The sequence below is a fragment of the Arachis hypogaea genome, chromosome 9, assembly GCF_003086295.3.
Source record: "Arachis hypogaea cultivar Tifrunner chromosome 9, arahy.Tifrunner.gnm2.J5K5, whole genome shotgun sequence".
NCBI lineage: Eukaryota > Viridiplantae > Streptophyta > Magnoliopsida > Fabales > Fabaceae > Arachis > Arachis hypogaea.
This window is the reverse complement of record NC_092044.1, coordinates 43,134,594-43,160,887: the sequence shown is the minus strand read 5'-3', so window position 1 is coordinate 43,160,887 and position 26,294 is coordinate 43,134,594. Positions and strand designations below refer to the sequence as shown.

Genomic DNA, 26,294 nt, shown 5'->3' with positions numbered 1-26,294 from the left:
TTTCTTGCTTCAAGAATCATTTTTATGATTTTTCAGATCCTCAGTAACATGTCTCCTTTTTCATCATTCTTTCAAGAGCCCACATTCATGAACAACAAATTCAAAAGACATATGCACTGTTCAAGCATACATTCAGAAGTCAAAGTATTGCCATCACATCAAAATAATTAATCTGCTATAAAATTCAAAATTCATGCAATTCTTCTCCTTTTCAATTAAGAACATTTTTTTCATTTAAGAAAGGTGATGGATTCATAGGACATTCATAACTTTAAGGCATAGACACTAAGACACTAATGATCATGTAGTAAGACACAAACATAGATAAACATAAGCATAAAAATTCGAAAAACAGAAAAATAAAGAACAAGGAGATTAAAGAACGGGTCCACCTTAGTGATGGCGGCTTGTTCTTCGTCTTGAAGATCTTATGGAGTGCTTGAGCTCCTCAATGTCTCTTCCTTGCCTTTGTTGCTCCTCTCTCATGATTCTTTGATCTTCTCTAATTTCATGGAGGAGGATGGAATGTTCTTGGTGCTCCACCCTTAGTTGTCCCATGTTGGAACTCAATTCTCCTAGGGAGGTGTTGATTTGCTCCCAATAGTTTTGTGGAGGAAAGTGCATCCCTTGAGGCATCTCAGGGATTTCATGGTGAGGAATTTCCTCATGCTCATGTCTTTGAGTGGGATCTCCTGTTTGTATTGAGCTCCTTCCACATAGATATCCATGAGGACTTGGTCCAACCTTTGATTAAAGTTGACCTTTTTTGAGTTTGAAAAGGGACCTCGGGGATCACCTTCTTCTTAGCCACAACTTCATAGAAATGGTCTTGATGCACCCTTGAGATGAATCTCTCCATTTCTCATGACTCGGAGGTGGAAGCTTTTGCCTTCCCTTTCCTCTTTCTAGAGGTTTCTCCGGCCTTAGATGCCATAAATGGTTATGGAAAAACAAAAAGCTTTAGCTTTTACCACACCAAACTTAGTTGGTTTGCTCGTCCTCGAGCAAAAAAAGAAAGAAGAGAGTAGAAGAAGAAGAAATAGAGGAGATGGAGGTGGCGTTGTGGTTCGGCCAAGGGGGAGAAGTAGTATTTAGGTTGTGTGAAAATGAAGGAGTGAAGAAGGGTTTATATAGGAGTGGAGAGGGGGTGTATGGTTCGGCCATTATGGGTGGGTTTGGGAGGTAAAGTGGTTTGAATTTGAATGGTGAGGTAGGTGGGGTTTTATGAAGGATGGATGTGAGTGGTGAAGAGAATAGTGGGATTTGATAGGTGAGGGGTTTTTGGGGAAGAGGTATTGAGGTGATTGGTGAATGGGTGAAGAAGAAAGAGAATGGTGGGGTAGGTGGAGATCCTGTGGGGTCCATAGATCCTGAGGTGTCAAGAAAAATTCATCCCTGCACCAAGTGGCGAGCAAAAATGCTCTCTTATGCCAATTCTGGCGTTAAACGTCGGGCTGGTGCCCATTTCTGGCGTTTAACGCCAGCTTCTTGCCCTTTCCTGACGTTTAACGCCAGTCTGGTGCCCCTTTCTGGCGTTAAACGCCCAGAATGGTGCCAGATTGGGCGTTAAACACCCATTTGCTGCCCTTACTGGCGTTTAAACGCCAGCAAATTTTTCGTCCAGGGTGTGCTGTTTTTCTTTCTGTTTTTCATGCTGTTTTTGCTTTTTCAATTGATTTTGTGACTTCCCATGATCATCAACCTACAGAAAACATAAAATAACAAAGGAAATATAGATAAATATAACATTGGGTTACCTCCCAACAAGCGCTTCTTTAATGTCAGTAGCTTGACAGTGGGCTCTCATGGAGCCTCACAGATACTCAGAGAAATGTTGGAACCTCCCAACACCAAACTTAGAGTTTGAATGTAGGGGTTCAACACCAAACTTAGAAGTTGGTTGAGGCCTCCCAACACCAAACTTAGAGTTTGACTGTGGGGGCTCTATTTGACTCTGTTTTGAGAGAAGCTCTTCATGCTTCTTCTCCATGGTTACAGAGGGATATCCTTGAGCTTTAAACACAAAGGATTCTTCATTCACTTGAATGATCAATTCTCCTCTGTCAACATCAATCACAGCCTTTGCTGTGGCTAGGAAGGGTCTGCCAAGGATGATGGATTCATCCATGCACTTTCCAGTCTCTAGGACTATGAAATCAGCAGGGATGTAATGGTCTTCAACTTTTACCAGAACATCCTCTACAAGTCCATAAGCTTGTTTTCTTGAATTGTCTGCCATTTCTAGTGAGATTCTTGCAGCTTGTACCTCAAAGATCCCAAGCTTCACCATTACAGAGAGAGGCATGAGGTTTATGCTTGACCCTAGGTCACACAGAGCCTTCTTGAAGGTGATTGTGCCTATTGTACAAGGTATTGAGAACTTCCAGGGTCCTGTCTCTTTTGAGGTAGTTTCTGCCTAGACAAGTCAGCCAGTTCTTTGGTGAGCAAAGGGGGTTCATCCTCCCAAGTCTCATTACCAAATAACTTGTCATTTAGCTTCATGATTGCTCTAAGGTACTTAGCAACTTGTTCTTCAGTGACATCTTCATCGTCTTCAGAGGAAGAATACTCATCAGAGCTCATGAATGGCAGAAGTAAATCCAATGGAATCTCTATGGTCTCAGTGTGAGCCTCAGATTCCCATGGTTCATCATTAGGGAACTCATTGGAGGCCAGTGGACGTCCATTGAGGTCTTCCTCAGTGGCGCTCACTGCCTCTTTCTCCTCTCCAAGTTTGGCCATGTTGATGGCCTTACACTCTCCTTTTGGATTCTCTTCTGTATTGCTTGGAAGAGTACTAGGAGGGAGTTCGGTAACTTTCTTACTCAGCTGACCCACTTGTGCCTCCAAGTTTCTAATGGAATACCTTGTTTCAGTCATGAAACTTTGAGTGGTTTTGATTAGATTAGAGACCATGGTTGCTAAGTCAGAGTGGCTCTGCTTAGAATCCTTTGTCTGTTGCTGAGAAGATGATGGAAAAGGCTTGCCATTGCTAAACCTGTTTCTTCCACCATTATTGTTGTTGAAACCTTGTTGAGGTCACTGTTGATCCTTCTATGAGAGATTTGGATGATTTCTCCATGAAGGATTATAGGTGTTTCCATAGGGTTCTCCCATGTAATTCACCTCTTCCATTGAAGGCTTCTCATGATCATAAGCTTCTTCTTCAGATGAAGCATCCTTAGTATTGCCTGGTGCAGCTTGCATTCCAGACAGACTTTGAGAAATCATATTGACTTGCTGAGTCAATATTTTGTTCTGAGTCAATATGGCATTCAGAGTATCAATCTTAAGAACTCCTTTCTCCTAATTCGTCCCATTGTTCACAGGATTCCTTTCAGAAGTGTACATGAATTGGTTATTTGCAACCATTTCAATGAGTTCTTGAGCTTCTGCAGGCGTCTTCTTCAGATGAAGAGATCCTCCAGCAGAGCTATCCAATGACATCTTGGACAGTTCAGACAGACCATCATAGAAGATACCTATGATGCTCCACTCAGAAAGCATGTCAGAAGGACACTTTCTGATCAATTGTTTGTATCTTTTCCAAGCTTCGTAGAGGGATTCACCTTCCTTCTGTCTAAAGGTTTGGACTTCCACTCTAAGCTTACTCAATTTTTGAGGTGGAAAGAACTTTGCCAAGAAGGCATTGACTAGCTTTTCCCAAGAGTTCAGGCTTTCTTTAGGTTGTGAGTCCAACCATATTTTAGCTCTGTCTCTTACAGCAAAAGGGAATAGAATACGTCTGTAGACCTCAGGGTCAACCCCATTGGTCTTAACAGTGCCACAGATTTGCAAGAATTCAGCTAAAAACTGATGAGGATCTTCCAATGGAAGTCCATGGAACTTGCAATTCTGTTGCATTAGAGAAACTAATTGAGGCTTAAGCTAAAAGTTGTTTGCTCCAATGGCAGGGATAGAGATGCTTCTCCCATAGAAGTCGGGAGTAGGTGCAGTAAAGTCACCTAGCACCTTCCTTGCATTGTTGGCATTGTTGTTGTTTTCGGCTGCCATGTCTTCTTCTTTGAAGATTTCTGTTAGGTCCTCTACAGAGACTTGTGCTTTAACTTCTCTTAGTTTTTGCTTCAAGGTCCTTTCAGGTTCAGGGTCAGCCTCAACAAGAATGCTTTTGTCTTTGCTCCTGCTCATATGAAAGAGAAGAGAACAAGAAAATATGGAATCCTCTATGTCACAGTATAGAGATTCCTTGAGGTGTCAGAGGAAAAAGAAAAATAGAAGGACGAGGTAGAAGAATTCGAACTTAGAAAGATAGAGTTCGAATTGTACATGTTAGTCCATAAATAGAAGGATGTGAGAAGAGGGGAAGAATTTTCAAAAATAAGTTAAAAGATTTTGAAAAAGAATTTTGAAAATTGATTGATGATTTCCAAAAACTAAGAGTGGGAAAGAAATTAAGTGATTTTTGAAAAAGATTTTGAAATTAGAAATCAAAAAGATATGATTGAAAACTTATTTTGAAAAAGATGTGATTAAAAAGATATGATTGAAAAGATATAGTTTCAAAAAGATATGATTTGGAAAAACAATTTAAAAAGATTTGATTTTTAAAAATCAATGACTTGGCTAACAAGAAAAGACATGATTCGAACATTAAACCTTTCTCAACAGAAAAGGCAACATACTTGAAATGTTGAATCAAATCATTAATTGTTAGCAAGTATTTTTGAAATTGGAAAGAAATTGATTTTGAAAATATATGATTGAAAATATATGATTTGAAAAAGATTTGATTTTGAAAAATTATGAAAACTTGAAAAAAATTTGAATTGAAAGCAAAATCTTCCCTCTTGTGCCATCCTGGCGTTAAACGCCCAGAATGGTATACATTCTGGCGTTTAACGCCCAAAATGCTACCCTTTTGGGCGTTAAACGCCTAGTCAGGTGCCCTGGCTGGCGTTTAAACGCTAGTTTTCCTTCTTCACTGGGCGTTTTGAACGCCCAGCTTTTTCTGTGTAATTCCTCTGCTGTATGTTCTGAATCTTCAATTCTCTGCATTATCGACTTGAAAAGACACAAATTAAAATTTATTTTGGATTTTTAATGATGAGAAAAAATCAAAATGCAACTAAAATCAAATAAACAATGCATGCACGACACCAAACTTAGAAGTTTGTATACTACTGACACTAACAAATTGAGAATGCATATGAGAAACAACAAAACACACAAAACAAGAGAATTTAAAGATCAGAGCAAGTAAATCATCAAGAACAACTTGAAGATCAATGAAGACACACGATAAATGCAAGAAGAACAGAAACATGCAATTGACACTAAAGTTAAAATGAGACACTAGACTCAAACAAGAAATATTTTTGGTTTTTATGATTTTGTAATCTTTTTGGATTTTTCGAAAATTATATGGAGAAGAAAATAAAGAGATTCAAAATTTTTAATAAGAATTCCAGGAATCATGCAATGTTAGTCTAAAGCTTTACTCTAAAGGTATTAGACTTGGCTAGCCAAGCTTCAGCAGCACATTACATTCAAGAGCTAAATTGATGAAGATCAATCAACTTTGGTGACGATAAGAACATCACCTTGAAACACTAGAATTCATTCTTAAAAATTTTGAAAAATACCTAATCTAAGCAACAAGATGAACCGTCAGTTGTCCAAACTCAAACAATCCCTGGCAACGGCGCCAAAAACTTGGTGCACGGAATTGTGATCATCAATGATGCCATCAACATGGTACACTCAATTGCAATCTCAACTCTTTATCACAACTTCGCACAACTAACCAGCAAGTGCACTGGGTCGTCCAAGTAATAAACCTTACACGAGTAAGGGTCGATCCCACGGAGATTGTTGGTATGAAGCAAGCTATGGTTATCTTGTAAATCTTTGTCAGGCAGATTCAAATGGTTATGAATGATTTATGAATAAAGCATAAAATAAAGATAAAGATACTTATGTAATTCATTGGTGAGAATTTCAGATAAGCGTATGGAGATGCTTTGTCCCTTCCGTCTCTCTACTTTCCTACTGTTTTCATCCAATCCTTCTTACTCCTTTCCATGGCAAGCTGTATGTTGGGCATCACTGTTGTCAATGGCTACAGTCCCGTCCTCTCAGTGAAAATGTTCAACGTGCTCTGTCACAGCACGGCTATTCAGCTGTCAGTTCTCGATCATGTCGGAATAGAATCCAGTGATTCTTTTGCGTCTGTCACTAACGCCCCACACTTTCAACAACAACTACTCATGCAGCAGAAAAATCTGCTACGCCGGGGATATAGGCCTCGCACACTCTCAACATCATCTCGTCATGCAGTAGAAAAATCTGCTACGCCGGAGATATAGGCTCCGCACACTATCAACAATCCAATGACTTCTTTGTCCTTAAATCATCACCAGACATTACCATTTCTCATCTCAATCACTTTCAGCAACATCTACTCATACAGTAGAGAAATATGCTACGCGAGGGTTATAGGCCCTGCACACTTTCCATCCATATCCATTAAGCTCATGAAAACCATTATCAGTTCTTAATTCCATTCCGAACTCATTAGTTCATTAATTTCTCAATTTCACTGTCAGTAATCACCAAGTTCATTACTCTTCCTTCTCTCTCAACCAAGCTCATCCTTAGTACACCAGAAACCTAAACCTCCGTTTGCTAACTTTTCAAAGAATTACCAAATAGAATCCTCCTAGGACCTTTCCCATATCTGATACCCAAAAACAAGCCCAAGAGTCTTAAAATGGTGTCATAGAATCTTACAAGCTTGTTGGGAAAGTGAAATAGTTGAAAACAAGGGCGTAAGCGTACACATAGGGGTGTGCGTGCGCACGCCCAAGAGAAGTTTTAAAACGTGTGCGTACGCACAGGTACCAAAATTTGTAATTCTGTTCGCTCGCACAAGGCGTGCGAAAGCCCCCAACGGACTGACCTTTGTAACGTATGCGTATGCATGGATTGCAATTCCTCATTAGTATGTGCATACACAAGCTGTGCTAGCCTGCAAACAGGGAGCCTCCCCCTACGTGTGCGTACACATAGGTCTGTGCGTGAGCACAGGTTAAAATTTTCGTAGGGTTGTGCGTGCGGACAAGGCTGTGCGTACGCACATACCAGAAATCACAAAATTTTGCAACTTTACAGAATTTCAGATTTTGACACCAAACTTTGAATGATTCTAACTTCCTCTACAAAAATCTAAATTTTATAAATTTTATATCAATTTAAAGCTCTCAAAGCCATCTTTAATTTAAAACAAGTTTCATGCAATTTAAAGCTTTGAGGCTCAAGTTATGATCCGTCAAAGTTCACAAAAAAAATCCATTTTTACCCAAAAACCTCAAAACCTCAATTTTAACCAACTCTCAATCCAAAACCAATTCAATCACATTAATTTCAAACTCCAATTCCCATCCTAACTCATCCTTTTTGTCACCTTCCACTATTCATACCAAAATTTCCACCCATTACATTATTCTCAAATTTGAACATCAATTATATAACACTAAATTCAATCCTCCACCAACACTCTCATCAATCATGATTCAATCAATACCAAACATCAAAATCAATCTCATTTCCTCTCAATTTCAATCTCCCACACTATCTTTACCAATTTAAACATCATAATTCATCAACATATTCCAAAAATCATCAACTCATCATAATCCACATCATTTATCAACAATCTCAACACTCACCTTCAATTTACCAACAACATCAATATTCATCATCAATCATCAACCATATCAGCAACTCTCAACAACTATACTAAATCTCAACATTCATCATCAAATCATATAATCATCATCATTATCTTTCGGATTCATCCCACACAACACCACTTCTTCATCTATCAATTCTCATCAACAACACCAATCATCAATTTCCTCAACATCATCATAATCACATTTCCATATAAACAATTCATAAAATCTTCATCACAAATCACATGCCTCATACATAATCCAAACCAACATCAATAATAAAAAACAACCAACAATTACCATCAATTCATATATAATTATTTATACACCAACCACATCCGATCCTATCTTAGGGCCAACTAGCCTAAGTGTCCATAAACATTATATATTATATAAAAAAACTAAAACCATACCTTGGCTGATTCCCAATATGCTTAACCACCACTTTGAGTCCAAACAAGCTTCCAAAAGGCCAAGCCAACTCCAACAAGGACCAAAGCTCAACTAACATCACATATATCACCAAAATCAAGACCTAGAAATCACAACATACAACACTACAAAGATTTATGAGCAACTTACCTAGTCCAAAGAGGGTTGGGGCAATTTCCAATAATTACCCACTACTAGAGATCACCTAAACAACTAAAACCACAAAACTTGCTCAAAAACCGACCCCAAAATGTGCAGAAATCTAGTGCTGGAAACTGGTATGTGAGATGCGATTTCTTACCAGACTTCTTTAGATAGAAAGGAAGAGCTCGTCAAGAGCTTCGTGTGGCCGCAAACGACTCATCAATCGGTGCTCCGGATCAAAAGTTTTGGAGCTTTGAAGGAGGAGATGAATAGTGTCAATGGCTTCCTTCTCCTCTCTTCTCCCTATCCGAGTTCTCTCTCTCTTTTGGTGTTAAAATGAGCTTCTTTGGGTCATTTGTTGTTTTATGTGAGAGCCCAACTTGGGCCTGGTCTAACCACGAAGCGTTTTTGGTCCGTTTGGCCCACTTTGGGCCAACGCCTTTAAGATTAGTATTCAATTTTTTATTCTAAATTATTTTTATCCCTTTAAAACAATAAATCAATTTTCCAAAATACATAGTACTGGACAGACTAGAGCCGGTACTGCCGGCTTAAGCGCCAGTACACATTTTTCCAGAAACTTTTCGAAAAAGATACATTTTCCAACTCAGAAAATTTTACTAAAATTAAATTTCACATTTTTATTTTCAAATTAAAGCTTATAAATTTTGAATCTATTTTGGGCACTAAAATTATTATTTTTATTAAAACGGTTTTACGTGAAATACTCTGATTCTTACACTTTTGACATTGAGTATTGGTGCTGAATTGATGATAGCGTTGATTGATTGCGTGATTGGTCTCTGATTGAGGTTTAGTTAAGTATGAAAAATTAAGCTGGTTCAACACAGAATTAATGAACCTATACTTGGAACAGGTTGGTTATTCATATAGTCGAGGAAACTTTGAAGATTTTCTTATAAGAAAAGAAATGCTTTAGATTTTAGATAATTAACTGATTTTTTTTAAAAAGGTTTTGGATTTTTCAATGATAAACCGTTGGTTTTCAAAAGATTCATAAACCACGAGTCACCAAGAAAAGATTCATTTGAGAGGTAAAAACCACAGGCCTTATCTCTCTTCATGGGGAATTCAAGTGGCCCATCAAATGTTAGCATTCAGATCGATTCTCACCCCCGGCCAAGGTGGAACAGAACAGAGGAAGAGAAAACACAGATAGAAATCGAATCGAGGGTCCGGAGGAGAATTGGCCATTCAATGTTGTAAACTCATTGAAACCACAATTGGAAAAAGAGATACGAACGGAGAGGAATAACCAATCGATGAAAGAACATGAAACCATTCTGTTTCCATAGAGGTACGAGAAACGGTTGGGGGAAATGAAGTAGAATAGAGTTCCAGGGCATCCGCCGAAATATCTTATTATGAGATTGCCATTCCCATCCAGTCCGATAAAGTATAAGCAAGTCAGGCAGAAGCCGAGGATTAGGATTTGATTACCCTGTAAGGAATAGATATTGAATATAAGGTTGTAGGCTCCAGTTAAGCAGTAAAGGAATGAACTCTTGGCACAAAGTCTAGAAGTTTCTACATCAAATAGATCCGTCTTGGATTAGGTCGGCATTTGCCTTAGCCTCTTTCGCTCTCTCTTTGTAATCTGGTCGGACTTATAGCTTTCTTTCTTGCCTTTGAAGAGGAGTCAGAGAATAGGCTTTCAAAGCCGTAAGAAAGAGAATAGCCAGGACTTCAGTCAACTAATGAGGCCCAATAAATTGGAATAGAATGGATTGCTTTCAGATCCTACTTCATTTACTCAGTCAGATCATGGATTTGGCCTTCTCTTTCTAGATGCAGTAGTCTGAGTTTGAAGCTAGCTCCATCCGGCTTGGCTTGGCTTCTGTTATTTCACTTTAAAGACAGAGGACTTGAGGTAGCTATGACTTCTTTCCTCCGAAGTGGGAATAATGAAAGAGGTGGGCTCTTCGCGCCCGCAACTAATTGATCTTTTCTTCTTCCCCTGGGAACTCAAGATAATGACTGACTTAGAGTTCAATCCCGTCGTAGTCATCTTCCTGCCTTTCTTCAGACGACCCTCCAGTGCTTCCATTTTTCCTTGCGTCCGCTGTAATGGCCTTAGAAGCGAGTAATAGGGCTAAGGAAGAGATTAGCCGGTATGAGCTCACAACTTCAACTGACTCAAAGACGACTACTGATGAATTCCTCAAGTGTAGTAAGATCATCCCTTAGACTGGTAATGGATTCCAAGGTCAGAGCCCAGAAGGCATTAAGACAGATTTCTTGTTTTCTCCCCTATCTTTCACCCCAGCAAGTATCCTCATAATCCATAATCTATCTTTCCTACCTAAGTTTCGGGGGAATTGATTGGATGATCTTCTTAGGCATTGACTCAGTACGTTACCACCCCAGGCTTTAGTACGTGATTAAGACTGTCTTGGAATCGATTAAGCGGGACTTGGTTGATAATCAATAGGCCTAGCACCGCAAGATTCTTTCTTTCGAACTACTTTTCTTCCCTCTCTGACTTCCAGAGCTTTATCATTTATCAATATTAAAGTGAAGTCCCCGTCAACATACGAAATTTCATTCTTTCCTAGCTTTTCAGATGCAGCACTAAGGACTAATAGAAAGTAAGGCTGTCATAGCCTCAGTATGTCACCAGGGTTCATCAACGGGATAAGGCACGAACGCTATCAGATGCCAAGCTTTCCTTCTGTGCTGTATGGTACTATCTGTGATGTATGGGCTTTAGCTGCTAGAATAAATGAAGCCTTAGAATGACCTATCGCGCACAACAGCCAAAAAGATAGCAATTGAGCTCTTCTAGTAGATTCACCCGTAAGCCATATTAATATATGAAGTAATGGACTTTTCAGTCTTTCAGTAGAGCCATAAGCTGTATATGGAGTATGGAAGAAGACTCATGTCTTTATTAACTTTAGTCGACCTGTAAGCCTTATATTCTGTCCTTGATGGACTTCCTTACGCGCCTAACTCTAAGTTTGAAAGAAGAAAGCCACTTTTAAGCTTGGCCTTAAGGACGAAGCGAAGTAGCAGCCGTAGAAGATAATCCAATCCTGCAGTAAGTTTGAAGATGCTCGACTGGAAAGAAGAGGAATTTATAACTGACTTGATAGAGTTAGGTTTGAGCTCTACTTCTAGGAGCGGACATCGATCTCAATAGTTGAAAACTGCTTTTTCTGGCATCATATTGCAGATTGGCCTTTTAGAGCCTCTAGCGAACAAGAGAACAAAAGATAGCTATTTCGGATTTAGCTCCTATATTAACCGTTCCTGACGGAGAATCCTCCCTTTCAGAAGTCTTTTTGTGTATTATTACCTTCGGTAGATTGAGCAGCAGGCAAGAATTCTAGCTTCACTCTTACTCTTCTTCATTAGTTAATTTTGGCTTCTCAGCCTATTCCCCTTCGTTTCATCCATTCCAACATCCAGAAAAACTTAACTTGAAATCAATCCAATAAGCCTGGGCGCGGCTTAGGACCTATTCGCCGGAAATCTCCTCCCATGGATTCACTGCCAATCCCCAGATCTACCATATCCTGTATCTTATCTGGCTATGTAGTAAGTTAGTGAGGAAAGAGTTTCATCTGATCGCTACTGATGAGTAAATGCCGTTGAAGGTAATCCTTTCCTTCTTCTATCTGAGGATATACCATTGAAAAGATAAGATTCTACTTGATCCGTGAACTGACTATTGCTATTGAATCAGCTACGAAGGACGAAATGCCATAGAATCAAATCATCTCCATTGTCCGATAAGATACTATATAATCTCATCCAACTACCGCCTCCTCACAAGAACAGTAGGGAAGACTGAGGAATTTCTTCTAAGAGAAGATGTTTACGGCTAAGAGATCCAATTGATCTTCCCTAGGCTGATCCATTTCAATACCCAATTGGTAGCAAACAAGAACCGTAACTAAAAAGCTACTCACTCTAAAGGCTTACGCTAAGGCAGGCCTAGTCTTAGAAAGAGTTGCGGATTCCTAAGATTGAGAATCCCGAGGTAACTCATTCTATTGCTACGAAAGCCCGACCTTCTTTTATTTATAGATTGATAAATCCGTTCACACATCAGGATACTTGTAGGAGGTGATTGAGAGGAGAAAGACATAAGTCATTCTCTTTGGATACAAGCCCGTACTGTGATTGAGTTGAAAGAAAGTAAGAAAGTCTGGAAGTTGAAAGCGATCAGGATGTATAGGGGACTCGTTAGGGAAAGAGCATCTTTGAAGCTGCATCGAATTCCATTATTTATGGATCACCTTCATAAACTGAAAGCTCTCAAGCGAGGGGAAAGAAAGAGATTAGAAAGCCATAAGTCGTGCTAGCAACCGTCCTCAAGTGAATCAATAGGCTTGGCTCCTTTGCTTCGCTTGGAACGCTTGCTTCCTTCTTTCCCAAAACTGATTAACTAGCCTTCTTCCCTCTCCGTGGGGTATCCTAAGAGAGATCTCTTATATTATATAAGTCATTCCATACCCCCTCGAGTCAGGAGTTGTTGCCCTAATGTAAGTTCCTTCGCTAGCCTAGTGAAGAGTTAGCCTAGAAAGGCTTTGAAAGCAAGTCAAGCATTCCAATCCCAGCGTTTGAGTCAATAGCTATTGAATATAGTTCGTGACTGACCCTGGAAGTCAATTCACTCTCCTCGATAAGACTAATAACCAGACAAAGAATTCGATCTGCTTCTGACCCTGTGACGAATGAAATAGAAATAGAGGAATTCAATCCAATACTGAATAGACTTATTACGGATCTATGCCTTTACCTTGGACTACTTTAGAGCTCCTTTTGTATTGTATGCTGCTTTATCCTGCTCAGTAGAATCCAAATTCTCTTTCCGTTGACTTGAGACTTGACTTTCTCAGTAGCTCCCCTGTAAGTTACAAATCTTACTAGCAGCTGTAAGGTAAGGCCTTTGGAAGCAAGTCCGTTTAACTTGGTTACGTCTAACTAAAACCTCAATCTCACCGGACCATGAACCGAAAAGAAAACTCATCCTCATATGATTGCAAAATATGTCATTGAAATTAGTATTACCAGGACGTTTAAGTCAATTTCAAAGTCTTCATCTCTGCCAGACTGCGGGATTCAACAAAGCTTGCTTGAGATTTGTTGCTTGCCTATCTAATCTGATAAAGCTGGAACAAAACCAGCAACCTTTGACTCGCTTCGAGTCAATCAATTCAAGACTGCTCTGCAACCATATTTTGGCATACGACTTCTGACCAAAACGAATTCCATCCTTAACTACTTCTTTTTCTTTATCCTACATTCTGTTGAACTTCAATCATCAATCTCTTGAATTCTCTCTGTACCGAGGTCTAAGTCAATAGCAAGACCAAGAAAAGAAGATGAGCTTTCTGCTTACTGCTTTCTCTGGTCAGGAAAGTCAGTAACTTAATCACTGGCTTCTCTATCCGAGTATGGCCTCAATCTAAATAGTGAACTCGGGCTCTCACTTTCTGCCCGGATTGGTAAGAAGTACTTAGACTGAGACTTCTGGGACTGCTTAGGGGTCAACTTTCAATGAATTCAATCAGCTCCCTCTTTTAACCGTAAGTCAAACTGAGGATAAGGTTGCAGCTGTTTGAGGAGTCTGTTGAAGTTTCATATCTTTCCGCTTATTGGACAGTTAAGACTGACGGCTTGAAGTGATAGTTAGAGGGACTTTTCTCAACTACAACTGTTTGGGACGCTCCGGCACCTTAAATGCGAGAAGTGCGCTATTTCCCCAATCCAAATAGTCAAAACTCACGTAATCGTAATAAGAAGAGTTGCTTTCTCCCTTTTTCTTCAGTCAAGTTCAGTCAAATCCGAAGCAGCTACGCCTATTGAAAGAAGAAATCATCCCTCGTCCTTTAACCTGGACTCCATTCTTCCTCTAGAAGGATAATGGGATCCAGACTATAATCAAGCTATGATCGTCAAATTTCATATAGAAAGATCAGGTTATTGCGCATCATCCGGTCTATCGCTCCATTTGAGAGTGACATAAGCCTGCCTTTCCCTTATGGGAAGGAAGAAACTTCACCGCAGGGAACTGGCCTGACAGAGCATCATAGTCAGCACGATAGCTCCATAGTAGCCACGGTAGCTTTGGTTATTACAGGAGAACGCGCCCATTCATGCAGAGGATCTACCGGGATTATCGACTCCCCTAATGTATGTATAGGGCAGGAGCCAGTGTTGGCTTATGCGAAGTTGACAGGGGTGGTTGATAAACACGTATTATTGGGATGGGGCAGCAGGAAATGGATACAGTTCCCCCACCGGAGCCCGCTGTTGGTAGGCCTCTGTACAAGTGATTGAGTTGAAGCTTTGGGTATAGAGCGGAGCGGGAGCGGGACACAAAAAAAAGTTTCTATTCAATTCCCTACTCAACACGGTGCCTTAAGGCGAGTTTATGAGCTAATACGGCTGGCTTACTTTTCATATGTGGAGGCAACCTGATGTTAAGCACTGGGGCCAGTCACAAAGGAATAGGCTGACAGTAGATCAGAGGTTTCGGCTTGGTTTACCGAGTATTCTTTGTTTGATGAGGGCTTGGATGGGACAATGGCTTGACTATGTCAGGTGGTACCATACAACTGCTGGGGCAGATTGATACAAGTAATTGTACATAGGCGGGCAAACGTATTATTCTCCCTGCCAAGTTTACTACCCACTAATGGATCCGATAAGAGATTCCAATAGCGTCAGTACTCTTCGCTACCGGTACCGGAAAATAAGGCACAGAGCAAGGGCTTTCATTCATAACGAGTAAGTGCCCCGGCAGTCTCTCATTCAGACATAGGAAAATTCTTATAAGATGGTGAAGGCGCAAGCAAATACATTCTCCGTGGCTTTAACCCTATGCATAAGGTACTTATGTGCTAACCCTCTATATTAATGCTCCGGGGAGGGCATTCATTCTTTACTTAGCGCAAGAAGGAATTAGTTCAGTCAGAAGCACATGGGGCGCTGTTCCTCTAAAACGAAGGTGGCGAAACATTCATTTCTTCCAAGGCTAAGAAAACGGACTTGGACGTTGATTCCGTATGGATTATATATATTCTTTCTCACTAAAGATAGTGCAAAGTTTGCTCATATAGCCGTTTACAGGCATATCTTAGTGCCTACTACGCGGGGGTCCGCCAGTTCTCTTTTTTCAACTATGTGAAACGGTGTAACGAATCGTTACACTCATTCGAAGAGGTACGTAGTGACTAGAGATTCGTTGTTCAACTCATTCGACCAACGTACGTAGTTTACGTAGTAGCTAGAGATTCGTTGAACAGAGTTCAACTCATTCAACCAACGGGTCAACCTATTCAGAGGTACGAAGTGACTCGACCAACGTACGTAGTTTACGTAGTTGCTCGACCGTAAGGGAGAGGAACTAGAGTCACCAACTCGACAGACCCCACTCAATCTTATTCCTTATCTGTTCGCCTATCTGTTACCTAAAGCATTGATGAGGAAAGCTAGTTTTAGTACTTTTTTTATTTTAGAAAGGTAGAACATCGGATCTGCCAACGAGGAAGTTGTTGTTGATATTCCATTCCTGCATCTATCTTTATTGAGATTCTGGATATGCGAGATTAGGCGTAACTGCTTAAAAAGCAGGAAACACAGAAAGCGGTTCGCCTTGATCCTTGTGATTGCCAGAGAAATCCATCAATGCTACTTGATAAATGTGAACATACATACTCTCGCCTCCTGTCCCAGGAAGGCCACTTCTACTATAGATCCAACTATACATCTCCAACAAGCCATCCTTGTAATCAGAATGAACATCTTTGGCTTCCTTATAATAAGGGATTTCTCCCGTTACTGAAGGAAACACTCCGTTGATTGCTCCGATGATCGTGACCCCGGTGCCGGTGGAACATCCACGTTAGCTTCCGTTGCAGAAGATCGCGTCTTTGTTGGCCTTGTCGAAAAGTATTTTAAGCTATCACAAAGAGGGAAATGTTGATCAATCGATCTGGAAACACAATCCTGGTGAGAGCTTTTCATCATACCCTGCCGGGCTTGCTTTCCCCCCACGCCAGCTTGTCCCTCCTATACCTAGGATTCCCATTTGGTTCGGCTTTAGTTTCATAGATCGATCATGCAGTTAGGGCCAATCAAGCAGAGATCGATTGGCCTGCCAGAGAGCTTACATTAGAAGACTGACACCCAAAGCTGGATCAGGATGATGTGATCCAACAAAGCAGTTCCTTGAGTTTGTCCATCGAGTAAGTAGCAATGGTAGAAAGCGGACAGATGCCATCGAATCGGATGTGAACAACCGCTCTTAGAGTTCGAGAATCCAAGCGCTGGCAAGTCAGCTAGCGAACCAAGGGGCAAAAGTCCTATAGTCATTCCTCTCTCTGGTAGCAATCCGGTCTCCAGTCGATGGTACTATTGAAAGGAGAATGCCGTGTCGTCCAGCGCACTTGACCAATCCTGGCCAACCGACCAACCATTGAGAATGGAACAAATAGGGGAGATTGAATTCTTCTCTTTCAACCCTTGCTCTTGCCTCGGCTTCGCCTTCCGCCTTATTAAGCTTTGGACTTCCACCTTCAGCTAAGCACCTAACCCGTGGGACGGGACCGACCTTCTCTTTTGTTTGTAATTGGACTTGCCCGAAAGAAAGGAAGCTTGGCGTGAGAACCCTCTAGATTAGGGAAGAGCTTGTTGCATATGCGTAGGAAAGGACCCCATGCGGTGTGAGAAAAGCCCACTTTACTTCGGAATGCCAACCCCCCTGAGCTTAGCCCTTTACGACCTTTTCCATTCATCGGAGAAGACTACGTCACCTAAATAAACAAAAAAGAGGAAGGCAAATTTCTCTCTCTGTAGACCTTCCATCAAAATATCTACTGTTTATAATGAAGAACAAGATAAGATGAAGCTAAAACTCAAATTTCAAAGGCATCCAACAGTGAACGAATGAGAAACTGCTATTTGAAATGTGCTGCTTTGCACAAAATGGAAATTCTATTTTTTCCTCTGCCCCCTCACTTTGTGACTACTCTCTTTCACTCTCAATGACCCCCAAACATCTTATTAGGATAATGACTTAAAGGTGCAAAAAAATACCCAAAAAGTTGGTCTTAAGCTTCACAAAGGAGAAAAAAAGTCCAACAAAAATGTGAATCAACAAAGTATCCAATCATGATTTCGGATAAATGCATAATAACATAAGTACATATAAAACAATCTTGTTGGATGACAGTGGAATGTTACGTTATCTACTGAGTTAAGACACATCAAGGAACTCACATTCCATTGCGTTCTTAAGGAAGAAAAAACTGAAGCAAATTACATCACATACATAATGCAACTAATAACCACCTTATCTGTTACTACCTTTTCTTCTTCTTATTCTTCAACGCCAATTAGGCATCTTCCGCTTTCTTCATTCCCTTCGACCTTATCCTTCTCTAACTCTCACCTCTTCAACAAACTTCATATGGTTTCTGGAATAACAACGAGCACAAGAAGAGCTACAACTTGTTATATTAAGCCTCTAACCTGCAACGCTTTGTTTGGCCTTGGCGTGCCGGAGCTAGTGGTCATTGCCAGTGTTACTGCCCTTGTTTTCGGTCCTAAGAACTTGCCCCAGTTTGGTCGCAACCTTGGCAAAACCCTTAAGAGCTTCCAACAGGTTAGCTTCTTTTTTATTATTTATACACCTTCTGTTTCTCCTTTGTAACATGGGCAATAAAATGCCAATTTTTCAACTGATAATCCATGTCTAAGAAGATTTAACAAAGTTTTGTTTAGCCACGTCCAACACAATCTTTCTCTATTATTCTTAAGCGAGATTATTGGTTAGGTAAAGGTTTGCGATAATGTTAATAATGTTAGTGAAGTGGATATTATCGTGGTACTAACGAGGTAGAATAATGGTACATGCTGTACATGCAAGAAGAGAGATTTATTACTTTTTTTAGATTGATGACATATGTGCTGTGTTTTCGGAATTATAATAGAAAATATAGTCTCAAATCATTTAAACATAAAGCCAAGACAGGTTTTGTGTAAGAGTTTGGACAAAAATAACTAAACTTCTTTAAAATTATGTTAAACTTACTGAATTATTATAGGGTATTACTGATACAGATTAAGAATATACAAATATATAAAAAGAGACTAACTATCTTTTATTTAAATACCTTTATTTAGCGGGATCCACAACACATGTTATATGCTCTCTTTACTTTTGTCTTCCTCTGTATTTCAGAACAATCTTGCTCTTTATCAGAATAATCACCTTAAAATTTATCTGATGCCAAGGCATCTAGGCCAATTTCACTGACCTTTTCTTAACTGTTTTAAGGTAGTTTCATGTATTTTCTTAGTGAATAAGGCAAGTTTTGGATGAAAATACACTTACACCTTGATTCAAGCAACTATTGTGAATTTTACATGATTTCATGAGGATTTTGCTAGAGTTAAATGATAAATTGATGATGCATAATCTCATGATTTTGGCTAGAGGTTTGATGCACTTTATTTGCTTGATTTCAGGACAAAGGAAGCAAGGAAGAACCATGTTAGTACTCACGTTAATCTAGTTAACGTGACCACTAACGTGGAATGGTAAATAGCTTGCAACGTTAAGGAGAAAAGTGATCACCAATAACGCCTGCGAAGCCATCATAAGCCCACGTTAATTGCCACGTTAACTAAGTTAATGTGGTAGTTAATGTGGAGACAAAAGAAAGCTCCAACGTTAGTGGTAAACGTGAACATCACTAACGTTCCAAGATTTGGCAATGAGCCACGTTAAGAGTCACGTTAACTTAGTTAACGTGAACTCTAACGTGGAAGAGAGGAACAATGCCAACGTTAGTGACACTCACCTTTGTCACTAACATTGGATCAACTAGCATTGCCCACATTAGTGGTCACGTTAAGACCACTAACGTGAAAGTTAACGTAGAGCTGAGATTGATGAGCCAACGTTAGTGACATTCACCTTTGTCACTAATGTTGGAAGATGGCATAACTACCACGTTAGTGGCCACGCTAACTTAGTTAACGTGAGCTTTAACGTGGAAAGTAGGGGCACTTTGAGCGTTAGTGACAAAGGTAAGTGTCACTAACGCTCTCGAAGGTGAGGCATAACCACATTAAGAGCCATGTTAGTTACACTAACGTGAACTCTAACGTAGGGACAAAGGGCATAAGGCAACGTTAATGGGAAAGGTGAGTCCCAATAACGCTTGCGAAGGATTATAAGCCAACATTATTGGAAAAGGTGAGTCCTAATAATGCTAGCGAAGATTTACAAGGCAACGTTAGTGGTCACGTTAGTGCCACTAACGTTGGAGTTAACGTAGGCTATATGGGGGTTGGAACGTTAGTGAAAAATTGTGATTGCCACTAACGTTCTCGAACCCACAATGTCACTTAACGTTAACTTCACTAACGACCATGCCTAATTCATACTTCTCTGCAAGCTGGGCCCACTAAAGATTGGAACTGCTTCAACTCAAGATCTAAAGCCCACATCCAAGACTTGAAGAACTCACTAGAAGATCAAGAGGAGTAGTATATATAGGAGTAGTTTTGAACTATAGAGAAGCTTGGCACTTTGGAGAACTACTCTCTGTATATTTACTTTTTTGCACTTTTAGCTGGGATGTATTACTTTCTTCCATTTTTCATTTCTAGAGCTATGAACAACTAAACCCCTTTCATTGGGTTAGGGAGCTCTATTGTAATTTGATGGATCAATTATAGTTTTCATTCTCTTCTTCTTCCTTCTCTTTTGATTTACTAGAAAGCTTTCAATCTTAATTCAATTGGTTAGTTGTCTTGGAAAAGAAACTCTCCATAATTGGATATCCTCTGAGCCTTGGAAAAGGGATGAGGAGATCATGCTAGAAATGCTTTCTCATGTTGGACCAAATTGGGGTCTGGGCGGATATAGTGACATGTAATCCTCCCAACACTTTGATTTGGAAATACATGTGGTATAATCAGTGACCAAACTTCATCTCTTCCCATGAGCAATTAAATCAAAGAATTGGGCTATTGTTCAAGCTTAGAGAGATTGGATTACCAAGGAATTGGAATTCAATCACCTAAGATTGCCAAGGAGATCAATAGATGCATTGATTGAGGAGGAGATGAAAATGAACTTGATCCGGAGAATACAACATCTCCTGAGCCCAATGAATTCCTCATCTCTGATCTTACCCATTCTCTTTATTTTCTGTCATTTATTTTCATGGTCATTACCCGAAATCCCCATTTAAGATTCTGCACTTTAATTTTTGCTATTTACTTTTTCGTCACTTAATTTTCTGCATTCTCAAACTACAATCTGTTTAGCTCAACTAGCATACTCTTCCAACTAAAGTTGCTTGACCAATCAATCCCTGTGGGATTCGACCTCACTCTATTGTGAGTTTTTACTTAACGACAAATTCAGTATACTTGCTGGAGGAAAATTTGTTGAGAGACAAGTTTTGGTGCATCATTATCCTCATTGTTAGTTCTAATGTAATATTCGTAGATATCAATTTCTTAGCACATTGCCTAGAAATAAGACCGACATATCTTTATAAAAACTTGGTTATCTCTAAATTTATCACTACTATCTTTGCATTCACATAATAGGGGTGGCAACACTACCCGAACCCACGGGTACCCACCCAGCCCTACCCATTCAGAGTGAATAATTACCCACCCCCGCACTGGGGCGGGTTTAACGAGTCGGGTTCTTGGGCGGGTGATGAGCGGATAATTTGTACGCTTTTTGGCATTATTTTCAGTATGTTTTTAGTATGATCTAGTTAGTTTTTAGTATATTTTTATTAGTTTTTAGTTAAAATTCACTTTTCTGGACTTTACTATGAGTTTGTGTATTTTTCTGTGATTTCAGGTATTTTCTGGCTGAAATTGAGGGACCTGAGCAAAAATCTGATTCAGAGACTAAAAAGGACTGCAGATGCTGTTGGATTCTGACCTCCCTGCACTCGAAGTGGATTTTCTGGAGCTACAGAAGCCCAATTGGCGCGCTCTCAACGGCGTTGGAAAGTAGACATCCTGGGCTTTCCAGCAATATATGATAGTTCATACTTTGCCCAAGATTTGATAGCCCAAACCGGCGTTCAAAGTCACCCTCAGAATTCCCAACGTTAAACGCCGGAACTGGCACCAAAATGGGAGTTAAACACCCAAACTGGCACTAAAGCTGGCGTTTAACTCCAAGAAGAGTCTCTACACGAAAATGCTTCAATGCTCAGCTCAAGCACACACCAAGTGGGCCCGGAAGTGGATTTTTATGTCATTTACTCATCTCTGTACACCCTAGGCTACTAGTTCTCTATAAGTAGGACCTTTTGCTATTGTATTTTCATCTTTGGATTTCTTTTGATCCTTTGATCATCTTTGGACATCTAGTTCTTAGATCATTGGGAGGCTGGCCTCACGGCCATGCCTAGACCTTGTTCTTATGTATTTTCAACGGTGGAGTTTCTATACACCATAGATTAAGGTGTGGAGCTCTGCTGTACCTCGAGTATTAATGCAATTACTATTGTTCTTCTATTCAATTCCGCTTGTTCTTGTTCTAAGATATCACTTGTTCTTCAACTTGATGAATGTGATGATCCGTGACACTCATCATCATTCTCACCTATGAACGTGTGCCTGACAACCACCTCCGTTCTACCTTAGATTGGTGAATATCTCTTGGATTCTTTAACCGGAATCTTCGTGGTATAGGCTAGAACTGATGGCAGCATTCAAGAGAATCCGGAAGGTCTAACCTTGTCTGTGGTATTCTGAGTAGGATTCAATGACTGAATGACTGTGACGTGCTTCAAACTCCTGAGGGCGGGGCGTTAGTGACAGACGCAAAAGAATCACTGGATTCTATTCCGGCCTGATCGAGAACCGACAGATGGATAGCCGTGCCGTGACAGGGTGCGTTGAACATTTCCACTGAGAGGATGGGAGGTAGCCACTGACAACGGTGAAACCCTTGCTTAAGCTTGCCATGGAAAGGAGTAGGAAGGATTGGATGAAGACAGTAGGAAAGCAGAGAGATGGAAGGGAAGGCATCTTCATACGCTTATCTGAAATTCCTACCAATGAATTACATAAGTATCTCTATCTTTATCTTTATGTTTTATTCGCATATCACCATACCCATTTGAGTTTGCCTGACTAAGATTTACAAGGTGACCATAGCTTGCTTCATACCAACAATCTCTGTGGGATCGACCCTTACTCGCGTAAGGTTTATTACTTGGACGACCCAGTACACTTGCTGGTTAGTTGTGCGAAGTTGTGTTTATGCCATGGTGTTGAATACCAAGTTTTTGGATTCATTACCGGGGATTATTTGATTTGTGAAAAGTATTGATCACAATTTCATGCACCAAGTTTTTGGCGCCGTTGCTGGGGATTGTTGAGTTTGGACAACTGACGGTTCATCTTGTTGCTTAGATTAGGTATTTTTTTTCGGAATTCTTGAAGATGAATTCTAGAGTTTCATGATGATTTGTTGAAGTCTGGCTGGCTGTGAAGCCATGTCTAATTCCATTGGACCGAGGTTTCAACTTATCATCACAAGAGCTTGTTGATTTCTATCAATCTTGCTGTTGGAGCAGTGATCTGCTAAGGCTTGGCTGGCCTTTGGCCATGTCTAGTGTTTTGGACCGAAGCTTTCTTTGAAAGCTTGGCTGGCTGTGAAGCCATGTCTAATTCCTGGACCGGAGTCTTAGACTAAACATTGCATGATTCCTGGACTTCTCATTAAGAATTTTGATATCTTTATTTTCTTTTTCCACTTAATTTTCGAAAAAAAACACAAAAAAATTACAAAATCATAAAATCCAAAAATTTCTTGTTTGAGTCTAGTGCCTCATGTTAAGTTTGGTGTTAATTGCATGCATTCATTCATGTGTCTTAGTGATCTTCAAGATGTTCTTGATGATTTCTTACTCTAATCTTTAAATTCTCTTGACTTGAGTGTTTTATGTGTCTTATATGCATTCTCATTAGTGTCAGAAGTATACAAATTGCTAAGTTTGGTGTCTTGCATGCATTATTATTTGATTTTAGTTGCATTTAGATTATTCCTTATTATTAAAAATCCAAAAATATTTTTAATTTGTATCTTTTCAAGTCAATAATACAGAGAATTGAAGATTCAGAACATACAGCAGAGGAATTGCACAGAAAATGCTGGGCGTTCAAAACGCCCAGTGAAGAAGGACAGACTGGCGTTTAAACGCCAGCCAGGGTACCTGGTTGGGCGTTTAACGCCCAAAAGAGTAGCATTTTGGGCGTTAAACGCCAGAATGTGCACCATTCTGGGCGTTTAACGCCAGGATGGCACAAGGGGGAAGATTTTGTTTTCAATGCAAATTTTTTTTTCAAGTTTTCAAAATTTTTCAAAATCAAATCTTTTTCAAATCAAATCTTTTCAATCAAATCTTTTTCAAAATCAATTTCTTTCTATTTTCAAAAATACTTGCTCTCAATTAATGATTTGATTCAACATATCAAGTATGTTGCCTTTGCTGTTGAGAAAGGTTTAATGTTTGAATCATATCTTTTCTTGATAGCCAAGTCATTAATTTTCAAAATCAAATCTTTTTAAATGTTTTTCAAATCATATCTTCTCAATCACATCTTTTTAAAACCAATCATATCTTCTTAACCACATCTTTTTCAAAATAACTTTCAATCAAATCTTTTTGATTTCTAATTTCAAAATCTTTTTCCAAAAATCACTTGATTTCTTTTCCACCCTTGATTTTCGAAAATCAATTAAGGTTTTTCAAAATGTTTTCAAAATCTTTTACTTAATTTTCGAAAATTGCTTCCCTTCTTCTCACATCCTTCTATTTATGGACTAATACTACTCCTTAATGCAAAATTCGAACTCTATCTTCTTTGATAAGTTCGAATTTTCTACTTCTGCCTTCTATTTTTCTTTTCCTCTGACACCTCAAGGAATCTCTATACTGTGACATAGAGGATTCCACATTTTCTTGTTCTCTTCTCTTTCTTATGAACAGGAGCAAAGACAAAAGCATTCTTGTTGAGGCTGATCCTGAACCTGAAAGGACCTTGAAGCGAAAGCTAAGAGAAGCTAAGACACAACTCTCTGTAGAGGACCTAACCGAATTCTTCAAAGAAGAAGAACACATGGCAGCCGAAAACAACAACAATGCCAACAATGCAAGGAAGGTGCTGGGTGACTTTACTGCACCTACTCCCGACTTCTATGGGAGAAGCATCTCTATCCCTGCCATTGGAGCAAACAACTTTGAGCTTAAGCCTCAATTAGTTTCTCTAATGCAACAGAATTGCAAGTTCCATGGACTTCCATTGGAAGATCCTCATCTGTTCTTAGCTGAATTCTTGCAAATCTGTGACACTGTCAAGACTAATGGGGTTGACCCTGAGGTCTACAGACTTATGCTATTCCCTTTTGCTGTAAGAGACAGAGCTAGAATATGGTTGGACTCACAACCTAAAGAAAGCCTGAACTCTTGGGAAAAGCTAGTCAATGCCTTCTTGGCAAAGTTCTTTCCACCTCAAAAATTGAGTAAGCTTAGAGTGGAAGTCCAAACCTTTAGACAGAAGGAAGGAGAATCCCTCTATGAAGCTTGGGAAAGATACAAACAATTAATCAGAAAGTGTCCCTATGACATGCTTTCTGAATGGAGTATCATAGGTATTTTCTATGATGGTCTCTCTGAACTGTCCAAGATGTCTTTGGATAGCTCTGCTGGAGGATCTCTTCATCTGAAGAAGACGCCTACAGAAGCTCAAGAGCTGATTGAAATGGTTGCAAATAACCAATTCATGTACACTTCTGAAAGGAATCCTGTGAACAATGGGACCAATCAGAAGAAAGGAGTTCTTGAGATTGACACTCTGAATGCCATATTGGCTCAGAATAAAATATTGACTCAGCAAGTCAATTTGATCTCTCAAAGTCTGTCTGGGATGCAAAATGCACCAAGCAGTACTAAGGAAGCTTCATCTGAGGAAGAAGCTTATGATCCTGAGAACCCTTCAATGGAAGAGGTGAATTACATGGGAGAACCCTATGGAAACACCTACAATCCTTCATGGAGAAATCATCCAAATTTTTCATGGAAGGATCAACAGAGACCTCAACAAGGTTTCAACAACAATAATGGTGGAAGAAACAGGTTTAGCAATAGCAAGCCTTTTCCATCATCTTCTCAGCAACAGACAGAGAGTTCTAAGCAGAATACCTCTGACTTAGCAACCATGGTCTCTGATCTAATCAAAACCACTCAAAGTTTCATGACTGAAACAAGATCCTCCATTAGAAACTTGGAGGCACAAGTGGGTCAGCTGAGCAAGAAAATTACTGAACTCCCTCCTAGTACTCTTCCAAGCAATACAAAAGAAAATCCAAAAGGAGAGTGCAAGGCCATCAACATGGCCGAATTTGGAGAGGAGGAAGAGGCAGTGAACGCCACTGAGGAAGACCTCAATGGACGTCCACTGGCCTCCAATGAGTTCCCCAATAAGGAACCATGGGAATCTGAGGCTCAAAATGAGACCATAAAGATTCCATTGGACTTACTTCTGCCATTCATGAGCTCTGATGAGTATTCTTCCTCTGAAGAGGATGAGTATGACACTGAAGAGCAAGTTGCTAAATACCTTGGAGCAATCATGAAGCTAAATGACAAGTTATTTGGAAATGAGACTTGGGAGGATGAACCCCCTTTGCTCACCAAAGAACTGGATGACTTGTCTAGGCAGAAATTACCTCAAAAGAGACAGGATCCTGGGAAGTTTTCAATACCTTGTACCATAGGCACCATGACCTTCAAAAAGGCCTTGTGTGACTTAGGGTCAAGTGTAAACCTCATGCCTCTCTCTGTAATGGAGAAGCTAGGGATCTTTGAGGTGCAAGCTGCAAAAATCTCACTAGAGATGGCAGACAATTCAAGAAAACAAGCATATGGACTTATAGAGGATGTTCTGGTCAAAGTTGAAGACCATTACATCCCTGCTGATTTCATAGTCCTA

The 26,294-nt window shown here is 39.9% G+C and overlaps 1 non-coding gene across 1 annotated transcript; it reads right to left on the bottom strand.

Annotated features, from left to right (window-relative positions):
• Positions 1–24,827: 24,827 nt before the first annotated feature.
• On the bottom strand, positions 24,828–24,935 carry LOC112714018 (small nucleolar RNA R71). Its single transcript, XR_003158976.1, has one exon. It is a non-coding gene; the product is annotated as a small nucleolar RNA R71 (small nucleolar RNA).
• Between the last annotated feature and the right edge of the window lie 1,359 nt (positions 24,936–26,294).